Genomic DNA, 12337 nt, shown 5'->3' with positions numbered 1-12337 from the left:
TGGTGGTTCTGGGCTACGGCCAGAACACCATGGAGAGTGAGACGGGGCCAGAGAAATGCGGCAGCACCCCAGGATCCTGGGTCTTAGTTGTGTGCCAAGGTCTTCACGAGAGAGGGACCCTGGGACCTACCAGCACGGTGGGGGCGGCAGAGGCAATGCAGGCCGCAGGTAGTGCACCAGGCGAGGAGGCCGCCCTCTTCTGGGTGGAGGCGGTAGAGGAAGGTGCGGCCCTGGAGGAGGGAGAGTTGGCGGGATTCGGGCAGGAGTTCCAGCTGCTGGTGTTAGACGTCATGGAGGAGGTGGAGGTGGTGGCCTACGAGGAGCAGGAACAGGTGTCCTCGCAGGAACAGGGCCAGGAACATCCAAGCCCCAGAGCCCCCAGGGACCAGCCCGCACTGGAGGCCCTGAAGGCCCTGCAGGTGGAGCTGGATTCCGAGAATAAGAAAGCCCAAAGGGCCCACGCTCGCACAACAACTGCCAGAGGCGGAAGCTGAGTCTAGAACACAGAAGTGCCATCATCCAGGGAATCCGTGAATTCTGGGTCGAAGTTGTATCCCTTGGTGTGGTGCTTGTGAAGGTTTTTTTTTTTTTTTTTAACCTGGGTAATTGCAGAAGCAGTTTAGAGATCTGGCAGTTCTGGTACAAAATGTATTTTTTGGATGCTGGGTATTGGTTACCGTTCTGTGTATCTGTTCCCGATATTCGGTATGATGTCCTTGCTGTTCTGATTAGCACAAATTGCTACTTGGGCTTTACTTGCAGAGGTCCCAATCAGAATTGTCATTAGCACCAGGGACTCTTCAGAGGAAAGGCTTGTCTGGGATCCAGGTCTTCTCTGAAAAGCTGATTGAATTTGGGGGTGAGGTTCGGTTGTGTAAATGCTCATGCACATAGGAGTGCCTGTACGTAGGAGTGCCTGTTTTCCAGAAGTAACCTATGTTTTAGGAGGCTGAGATGGAGCTTAGGGCCTTTCCTGTTAGGAACAGAACCTCCTCTGGTAGTGCATTCATAGGTACAGCCTTGGGGCTTGTCATGCCTTCATACAGTCTACGTTAACAGAAATGTGAGGAGTTAACTCATCGCAAGTTGAAGTCAGATAGTGCCATTTTACTCTTTAGGCTAGATTTGTCCTTCCAGCACTTTTTTCCTCTAGCATCTAGAGGCTCCTTGACCTAAAGCAGTTTATGAACCACCCCCAAATGTCAGCTATGATGGCTGACCAAGATGAAGACATGCTTCACTTCATCACCAACTTGAAGGTCAGGCAGGGGACACTGATAATTGTGGAGGGAAGGTGACTGGGGAGGGGAGAGGGCATGATTTACCCCTGGAAACAGGAAAGGACAGCTCTTCTGTAAAGATGTGTCATACCCACCCACCCCTACACCACTCCCCACACTTTGTCCTGGCAGGTGAAAGAACTCAGGAATCCCACTCATCACTGCAACATCACATTGCCCTTCTGGAAGAATAGGTATTTCCAGAATGAAGTGCTTGTTAAGGACTATCTCATTAATGTCACTGGTAAGAGGCAGGTCCTTGGATTTGGGGAGTGGGGGCAGAAAAGTGTAGGTTGAATTGGAAAGTGATTTAGGTCTTTCTCCCATACTCCTTTTCCTGCAGGATATCGAGCATCTCATTCCACCCTAATTCACTGGAACCAGGGATTTGAACGTAAGGCATACAGCCGCAGGCACCACGACAGCAGCGTTAACTTTTTCAACTGGTTCTTGGACCACAATTTCACAGGATCTGACCGGATTGCTGAGATAGGGCCCCACGCGGCCACTGGGCCAGAACTGATGATGTATGTTGGGGTTCTTGGAGGTGCACGGAAGGGCTCAGGGTCTGGCCAGTCCTGTGCTGACCTCCCTCATTGCCCTGACAAAGCGTCATAAAGGATCTGTGGCCCAATCCAGTGTGGTACTATATGAGGAGGAAGGCTCTTCCACGAGAGGTACTGGGAGGACGAGAGGTGAGGAGCCCAGGGATCGAGCACTGGCATAAGTGTTTCCCAGAAACTTGGGTCATTTATTTCACTTGTGGAGAAAGTGAGAGTCCGTGGAATGCAGTGTAACACCAAGGAATGAGGGAATCTGCAAGAGACAGCAGGAGTAGACAACTGTAGTGAAAAACAGGTTCTAAGTAGAGAAGCTTGAGGTAGATGAAGTGTTCTGGTCAGGGCAATGTCACTCCAATTTATATCTGACTCAGCTGAACATCTCTGAACTGGCATTCCATGGCCAACAAGGCTACCCTCAGGCTCCTCTTAAATTGGGGCCCACCTACTATTGAAGTCCCCTTTCTACAAAGGTCTGTGAGCCTTCTTTCTGGTAGGCTGTTCCCCACTGACCATCATTTGATTCCGTTTTGATCATCACACTTGTTTCTGGTTTTGTTTTCTTTTACATCTTTTTCACCTGCCACTCTCATTCTGAGAATACTGACCACTGTGCAGGATTATGGAGAATAGTCTTTTAACTTATTTATTTTACCTGGAGGATGATTACTTTATAAAACCATGACGGTTTTTGCCATACATTGGCCAACACGAATCACCCACAGATATACACGTGTCCCCCCAAATGCTGAACCCACCACCCACCGCCCTCCCCTACATGTCTTTGTGGGTTGTCCCACAACATGACTTTGGTTGCCTTGCTTCACGCATCAAATTTGCCCTGATCATCTATTTTGCATAAGGTAATATAAATGTTTCAGGGCTATTTTCTCAAATTAACCCAGCCTCACGTTCCACCACGGAGTCCAAAGTCTGTTCTTACATGTCTGTGTCTTATTTGCTGTCCTGCATGTTGGATGTCCAGTACGATCTACGTGGTCCTAAACTCCATATATTTGTGTTAACATGCAGTATTTGTTTTTTTCTTTCTGACTTACTTCACTCTGTTTAATAGGCTCCATATTCATTCCAACTCATTAGGACTGAGTTCAATGCATTTCTTTTAAGAGCTGAGTAACATACCATTGTGTATATGTACCCCAACTCCCTTAACCCTTCATCTGCCGATGGACATATAGGTTGCTTGCATGTCCTAGTTCTTGTAAATAGTTGTACGGTGAAGAATGGGGTACGTGGCTTAAAAACCTGTATGCAGGTCAGGAAGCAACAGTTCGAACTGGACATGGAACAACAGCCTGGTTCCAAATAGGAAAAGGAGTATGTCAAGGCTGTATGTTGTCACCCTGCCTATTTAACTCTATACACAGAGTACATCATGAGAAACGCTGGGCTGGAAGAAACACAAGCTGGACTCAAGATTGCTGGGAGAAATATCAATAACCTCAGATATGCGGATGACACCACCCTAAACCCATGGCTGATTCATGTCAATGTATGGCAAAAACTATTACAATATTGTAAAGTAATTAGACCCCAACTAAAATAAATAAATTTATTAAAAAAAAAAAAAAGAAAGTGAAGAAAAAGTAAAGAGCCTCTTGATGAAAGTGAAAGAGGAGAGTGAAAAAGTTGGCTTAAAGCTCAATGTTCAGAAAACTAAGATCATGGCATCTGGCCCCATCACTTCATGGGAAATAGATGGGGAAACAGTGGAAACAGTGTCAGACTTTATTTTTGGGGGGTCCAAAATCACTGCTGATGATGACTGCAGCCATGAAATTAAAAGACACTTACTCCTTGGAAGGAAGGTTATGGCCAACCTAGATAGCATATTTAAAAGCAGAGACATTACTTTGCCAACAAAAGTCCATCTAGACAAGGCTATGGTTTTTTTCAATGGTCATGTATGGATGTGAGAGTTGGATGGTGAAGAAAGCTGAGAGCTGAAGAATTGATGCTTTTGAAGTGTGTTGTTGGAGAAGACTCTTGAGAGTCCCTAGGACTGCAAGGAGATCCAATCAATCCATCCTATGGGAAATCAGTCCTGGGTGTTCATTGGAAGGATTGATGTTGAAGCTGAAACTCCAATACTTTGGCCACTTCATGTGAAGAGTTTACTCATTGGAAAAGACCCTAGTGCTGGGTAGGATTGGCGGCAGGAGGAGAAGTGGACGACCGAGGATGAGGTGGTTGGATGGCATCGCTGACTTGATGGACATTGGTTTGAGTAGACTCCTGGAGTTGGTGGTGGACAGAGAGGCCTGGTGTGCTACCATTCATGGGGTCGCAAAGAGTCAGACACGACTATGCGACTGAACTGAACTGAGAGAGGAAATGTAAAAGTTCACAGACTCTCTCTCCTGGGAACTGACTTGAAAGATTAAAGCTGTCTTTAGTGTTGTTGAGAGAGGATAGGTTGACATATCTGTGTCTGTGTCTCTGTCTGTTTTGAAAGGAAACCCCCGATTTTGAGAAGCTTATGATGGAGTGTCCCCCTTTACCTAAAATAGAAAATCTAAGAAGGTGCTTCACATGAAGATCAATGGCCAGCTAGTTCTCTCGGACAGGAAAGTAATGAAGAGTGGTCTGGTGGTGAAATAGATCGAGAGGGAGAAACAAGTAAGCATGAAATAATTCCGAAGGATAAATAGAAAGCATCAACCGTATGTGTCTGTGTATTGTTTGGCCAGGTCCTCAAGACAAATACTTCAACTCCATGTAGGGTCTCAGTTTAAGGCGTGGGAATTACCAGACCATGGAGAGTTGTAGAGGGGGTTAAGCCATATGTTGGGGTTGTGTCAGGGGACACAGTTCTTCCTGTGGGGCGGGGTTGGGGAGGAAGGAGAAGGAAGAGCAGGGGCCATTAACTGTGGGTCTGGCAACTTCACAAGGGAAATGTGGATGTTCATGGAAAGGGTCTGGTGAACAAGGGCCAGAGATTGAAATAATGGAACACAACTTTATTGGAAGGTGGTGTCCCAGGTATCATCACTGCTGGATATCATCAGGCATTTTAAGAGTACAGGACAAGGAAAAAGCCTTAACATTCAACTCACTATGAACCACATAGCCTTCTTGTGTATATGACTGCACGGTTCAGCTTTGCTGAGAGTCAGCTTCCCAGAGCTAGGGTTCCAGGTAACATCTTAGGGGATGGGGGCATAAAGTATATGGAGGGGCTGTGGCCCAGGGTGAAAGTGAGGGGGTGGGAAGGCAGTCAGGATATTAGTTTCTGGCAAAAGTGACCAGGGGAAAAGATAAATCGCCAGGAAACAGACAGACAAACAAAACCAGATCCCATCATATATGTTTGAGCTCATGTGAACTCTGTTCTTTTTTCCAGGAACTCAGTTTAGGTACAAAGTCTGCAGGGGCAGAAGTCAGGGGAATGGGGATGTTAAACAGGCAAGGTCCAGCCTACCGAGCCGTGCACTCTGTGTCCCATGATGGCTCAGCGGTTAATATCCTTTTTTCCAGGAAGGCTTAAGCTCTGTGCCCAAGGCCCTCTGTCAGGACTAGGTGTAGAAATAACATTTTTCTCACGAACCCTCTGGTGACAGTGTCTCTTCCTTGCTGAATGGCTCAGCACAGACTGTATAAAACCACAAGGGACATTCTTCTGGGGCTTTGTCGCTACTCTGCGGGCCAAGGGCCAATGGGAACACCTGGAGAATACAGAGCTCACTGAGGGACTGGTCAGAACTTAGGGTGGCCCTTTCCAAGTAGATGGCTGCTTTTCAGAATCATGTCCACCTCTGGATTGGGCAAAGGACAGACTGGCACAAAGGGAGTAGGGAGAGGTCAACGTTTGCCCACTCGCCCCAGATACAATGGCTCCAATGTGCGCTTGCCTGAGGGTGATATTTCTGTCTCACATGGAGTTCTCACTCCAAAAATTGTCTCCCGACAGCAGCATCTCTTTTGAGGGCAAAGGGTAAAGAATGAACGTCAAAGTTCATGGGTTCATGGATGCCCCCTTCAAGGTGCACTGAATGAGATCTCCTGCTCAGGGCCAACTTTTGCATTTGACTATCTGCACCCCAGTATGCCCCTTCTGCAGAGGAGCATCTACAGTTCCAGAAGGCAAGGCTTGGCCTTCTCTGGGTGCTTTCTGTACAAGCAGCCCAGCAAACAATGGAAACATGTCTTCTTACTTTCTTAATCTGTAATCTTCAAAGAATCCTTGGGGCTCCGGCAGGCTGGTACCTGTGTTTCTCAGCACCAGTTCAAAACAAAACAACACAAAGCAGAAACTAATGTGTAATAACTCTGCTGTGGGTGTGGGATGGCATATTGGTGCATGTGTTTGGGGACCTTAGACTGGGCTCATTCTAGTTATCCACATTCAGAAGTTTTAGTAAGGCACTGCAAAGAACTTAAAGACAAGAAGAGTTAAGGACAGGGTGCCCCAACGCCTAATATCACCTGTCTTCAGTACCAGTGATTCAGTACCAGGGGTGGCTTTAGCTCTAACCTGTCCTGAAGTGAAGAGTGCAGAGATAGTCATGGATCGGTTAGTAAAACTGAACTGTGCATCGTTGACTTGATGGTCATTCTCTGGAAACTTGCCATGACATGTGTCCCAGTGTCTTTCGGGCTTTCACTTGGGCCCTAAGATCTAGGTGCTATTAGATTTGACTGCACACTTGGACGTGTTGTGTAAGGTTTTCTTCCACTGAATATCAATGCGTGTGAGACTTGGCGGGTTACTGATGATTTCTTGAGCATTCTGGCTCAATCACCCTGAGCTGCATTTGTTTCCTGTTCCCTGGATGTGTTCATGTTTTCCTCTGTTTAGAATGAAGATTGGGTGTCTCTGTTGTGCCTGCCCTTGAATGTGAGTTGATGTTTCTTCCTCTGGGTCTGCCTATGCCTCCTGTCTTCTTTGATATGACATCCATGCCTGTGCCATTATACACAGCTCTGCTGCAATAGCTGTGTCAGTTCTTGCACGGCCCTATTCAACATACGTGAATTGTGTTGCTTGTATTCACTTTTGTTTTTTAAGTTTGTGTGTCTTTGTCAGATTGTGTGTGAATTGGATGATTTCTTTCATTCCTGGATCAAATGTTTCCAACATCTTGACTTGTGACTTTTTTTTAAGAGATACACGATATTTGTGAACAGCAAGAAATGCTTTATCACAGGAATAGTTAACAGTGACCCCCGTTTGGAAACAGCAATGCCCACACACTTACAGAAATGCCCATGGGGCAAGAATATCACTCGTTGAAATGAGAATATTAATTAGGATCACAAAGGGCAAAGATGTTGCAGGAATGCATCTGTCAGAAAATATTTGATCTGTCAGGAGAGATTTGGGGTTGACTTGTTAAGTGTTCTATAAACACTGCTGCAGGAAAGAAGGACATTGACTATTACCACTTCTTGCAGTGATCGTTAACCTGGCATTACCCATGCAGAATTTCTTCATGATTTTAAGTGAAGCATCACTCAGGCAGTAAGAGTTGGGACTTGCCTTTCTGTGAATAGGAATTTGTTAAAGAATTCTTGTCCTCAGTGACCTGCTATAGCCTGGGCAAAGGGGGTGCATGATCAATTTCAAGTTCAAAGCCCCTTGCTATTTCTGTGCTTTTTCTGGAAGGAAAGCACAGGGAATGGAATCATGCCACCATGATTGGCACTGTGAACCAGTCTGTTGTGATGGGAGTAGAGAACACAGGCACACGTCACTCAACCATCCACAGTGAGGACTTCCAACCCTGCCAACCTCTTTGTAAGTCAGCCCCCTCATGAGCAAATCCCATTCACCTTCCAGGATGTATCATAGAAGTAGAAGAGGACGCTGATTTGATCAACTAGTGAGTGAAAATAATAATAATAACCGGGCCAAGAAAAGAGGGGTGCTTACCAAAGTTCATTATACTGGACAAGTAAACAATTAGCGGCACATCTGTGCAAGTTTCTTTTCAGGATTGTTTGTGTGGGGGGGTAGGTGGGTGGGAGAGCATGCACACACATGTGCTGACACAAATGTGTGTGTGAGCTGTCTGAGCTGGTCTGGCTGGGGGATGGAAGAATGGACACTGAAAACGTGAAAGAGCTTGTGTAAGGTAGAAAGATCATAGGGCAGCAGAAGCACTGACACCACGGAAAAAAGCCCAGGGGCCTCACCAACAGAGCAAGCTGGAAGTGTAAACAGGCATGTAAATGTAAACATGGATGCCTGATCAGAAAGGAGAGGCAGAAACGAAGCACCTGGGCGCAGTCAGGGAGGATACGAAGGAGCAGAAAAATGAAGCGGGCCAGATTCCCAGGCACAGAAGAGGGGCTCTGCACAGCCCCTAGGACACCCAGCTACAAAGGGTTTTCTGTCCTTCTCAAGTGCAGGACCATTCTATCCTCGACATGACCAGGCATCTGAGCACAGCTTGCCCTTTTCTGTAAGGTTTGGGAGACTGGTAGCACTGTAGCAGAAGCACCTGCTACATGCAGAGTTTGTCAGTTTGAAACATCACTCCTTAAAAGGGTGTCTTGGGTTGATCCTCTTACCCGTCCTAGTCCCACAGGCCTGGGCTGATGGGGTAGGCTGGGCTGTGTTCTCACCTGGAGGCTGGGTGAGAACAGAATCACTGTGAAAGGGCCTCTGTACAATAAATGGCAGACTTCAATTCCTCTGACAATGGAGAGCCGTGGCCCTTGGTGGGGCACTATCCTTAGCATCTCTGTATAAATTTCTCTCAACAGAGAGAATTCCATGTGTGTATCACATTTTGACATGAGGGCAAAAGTGTTCTACGTGAAGCATGGAACTTGGTATTTCACATCTGAATACATGCATGTAGATTTCCTGAATGAAATACAGAATTCTCTGCATTTCATCTGTGAATATCTCACCACACACTTTCCAAATTGAGAATGAAATTCCCCATATTTTACAGTATGAAAATGTATGCACATATTAAAACATAATGTGACACACATGAGAAGCAAACTACTAAACGATAGAAAAGATAAAAGATATACTCTCTCTATATATCCTAGCAAATCAGTTCATGACAAAGTTTCCAAAATAATGAGTAGTCCTCAAGTAAGACCTGATGAAAACCTTTGTCACACTTTGTCCTAAATTCACCTGGTAACTAGGAGAGCTCTCAGTGTCTGTTAATTTGCTTCACACACAAGAAAAAACTGGTCATCCTTTTATGAGTGTATGTGGTTTTGAAATGAGACATTCTCTCAAGAGATTCTGTTAACCTCCACAGACTTGAGAGATAAGGTGTTACTGTAACTAAATACCCCTGTACCCAGCAACCTTGGGCCAAGCAATATCGAAACATTAGAGTTTAAAGCAGAGTATGTTTTATTGCAGAGCCATGCAAGAAGTGTGGCTTATGCCTTTAAAAACCTCAATCTACCTAAAGAGACAAAGGAGATACATATAGAAAACTATAAAACACTGATGAAAGAAATCAAACAAGACACAAATAGATGGAGAAATATACCATGTTCATGGATCAGAAGAATCAATATAGTGAAAACGAGTATACTACCCAAAGCAATCTATAGATTCAATGTAATCCCTATCAAGCTACCAGCGGTATTTTTCAGAGCTAGAAAAAATAATTTCACAATTTGTATGGAAATATAAAAAACCTCAAATAGCCAAAGAAATCTTGAGAAAGAAGAATGGAATAGGAGTAATCAACCTGCCTGACTTCAGGCTATACTACAAAGCAACAGTCATCAAGACAGTATGGTACTGGCGTGGAGACAGAAACATAGATCAATGGAACACAATAGCAAGCCCAGAGATAAATTCATGTACCTATGGACACCTTATCTTTGGCAAAGGAGGCAAGAAAATAAAACGGAGAAAAGACAATTTCTTTAACATGTGGAGCTGGGAAAACTGGTCAACCACTTGTAAAAGAATGAAACTAGAACACTTTCTAACACCGTACACAAAAATAAACTCAAAATGGATTGAAGATCTGAACGTAAGACCACAAACTATAAAAGCCCTAGAGGAAAACATAGACAAAACACTTTCCGACACAAATCACAGCAGAATGCTCTATGACCCACCTCCCAGAGTAATGGAAATAAAAGCAAAAATAAACAAATGGGAGCTAATGAAACTTAAAAGCTTTTGTACAACCACAGAGACTAGAAGCAAGGGGAAAAGCCTACCTTCAGAATGGGAGAAACTAATAGCAAATGAAGCAACTGACAAAGAGTTAATCTCAAAAGTATACAAGCAACACCTGCAGCTCAAGTCCAGAAAAGTAAGTGAACCAATCAAAAATTGGGCCAAAGAACTAAACAGACATTTCTCCAAAGAAGACATACAGATGGCTAACAAACACATGAAAAGATGCTCAACATCACTCATTAGCAGAGAAATGCAAATCAAAACCTCAACGAGGTAGCATCTCACACTGGTCAGAATGCCTGCCATCCAATAATCTGCAAACAATAAATGCTCGAGAGGGTACGGAGACAAAGGAACCCTCTTACACTCTCGGTGGGAATGCAAACTAGTACAGGCACTATGGAGAACAGTGTGGAGGTTCTGCCATACAACCCAGCAAACCCACTGCTGCGCATATACACCGAGGAAGCCAGAACTGAAAGAGACACGTGTACCCCAATATTCATCGAAGGCCTGTTTATAATAGCCAGGACACGGAAGCAACCCAAATGGCCATCAGCAGACGAATGGATAAGAAAGCTGTGATACATATACACAATGGAATATTACTCAGCTATTAAAATAAATGCATTTGAATCCCTTCTAACGAGGTGGATTAAACTGGTGCCTATTATACAGAGTGAAGTAAGTCAGAAAGCAAAACACCAATACAGTATATTAACAAATATATATGGAACTTAGAAAGATGCTAACGATAACCCTATATGCGGGACAGCAAAATAGACACAGATGTATAGAACAGTCTTTTGGACTCTGTGGGAGATTACAGGGGTGGAATGATTTGGGAGAATGACATTGAAACATGTATATTATCATATGTCAAACCAGATCATATGCCATATCGTATCATATGACAGACCAGATTCGATGCATGAGACAGGGTGTTCGGGGCTGGTGCACTGGGAGGACCCAGATGGATGGGATGGGGAGGGAGGTGTGAAGGGGCTTCAGGATGTGGAACACATGTACACCTGTGGCGGATTCATGTCAATGTGTGGAAAAACCACTTAGATATTGTAAAGTAATTAGCGCCCAATTAAAATAAATAAATTTATAATAAAAAATAAAAGTTACCTGAAAATGAACTAATTACATTTTCGTAAAAAAGAAAAAAAAAAGAATGCTCTAGAGCTAACAAGTCCTGTGAACTGAACTTCATTTGTCCCATTCTGTCCCTTCAGTCTGGGCTAGTCATCAGGTTTTTTTGTTTGTTTGTTTGTTTGTTTTTTGACTACTGAAAAGATGGAGTAGATTTCCTTCCAGTCTTTACATCTACTTAGACATAATCTTTCACATTTTTATTGAATGAAATAATATATCTGTTTCTATTAAAATGTTTATTGTTAGCAAAAACCAACCAAACAAACAGCAAAAAGGAAATTGGTGTCCAGATTTTCACATGAGAAACAGAGATAATGCCATCATTCATGCAGGAAAATCTGCACCCTGATTTTCAGATGTGAAAGATAAATAAGTCCGTATTTTATGTAATGAAAACTGTGCTGTGATGTAGATGTTGGAAAATTTGAGAAATTCATATTTAATATAGGAAAATGGATGCCCAGATTTTCTGATGAGAAATACACAGAATTTCAAAACTTCATGTAGTAATACAGACATGCAGATGTTCATAAATAAAATACAGAGTATTTCATATATCATGCTAAAAAAAATTGCTTTCACAGTCTCATATGTGACATATACAGATGCACATTTTTCATATGGGAAAATCAAAACCTAGAAATACAACTGTTACTTCAGAGATTTATGCAATTCATGTAAAAATATTGGCACCCAGATTTTCATGTGTGAAATATGGATTATTCCATATATCATGCAGGGCAGTCTTCACCCAGATTTTCAGAAATGAAATCCAGAGAATTCCAAACTTCAATAGGGAAATCTGTGACCAGATTTTCATATATGAAATATAGCTCATTCTATATTTGACTGTCTGGCCAAGATGTTAATTTCCGAATCATGGAAAATCCCGTATTTTGTATGTCAAAATCTGACACAAATATTCACATGTGAATAACTGACATTTTGTATCTCACATGAGAAAATCTGTCCCCAGATTTGCAAATGCAAAATATACAGAATTCCATATTTCATACTGAAGAGCTTCATGCAAGTTTTCTTGGGTGAAATACAGAGAGTTTCACACCTCAAGCATGAAAATCACTTTATGAATGAAACAGAAATTTCCATATTTCTTTAGGAAAATCGATGCCAAGTGTTTCAATTGTTAAATATACAGTATTCTGTAGTTCAGGAAGTAAAGTCAGTACACAGGTTTT

The 12337-nt window shown here is 43.4% G+C and overlaps 1 pseudogene; it reads left to right on the top strand.

The window, feature by feature from the left end:
• The first annotated feature begins 29 nt into the window (after positions 1 to 29).
• LOC145537564 (testis-specific Y-encoded protein 3-like) overlaps positions 30 to 12337 on the top strand; it is a 32343-nt pseudogene continuing 20035 nt past the window's right edge.

The sequence above is a fragment of the Giraffa tippelskirchi genome, chromosome Y, assembly GCF_054371585.1.
Source record: "Giraffa tippelskirchi isolate mGirTip1 chromosome Y, T2T-mGirTip1v1.2.pri, whole genome shotgun sequence".
Lineage (NCBI taxonomy): Eukaryota > Metazoa > Chordata > Mammalia > Artiodactyla > Giraffidae > Giraffa > Giraffa tippelskirchi.
This window is presented reverse-complemented; position numbering and strand designations above follow the sequence as displayed.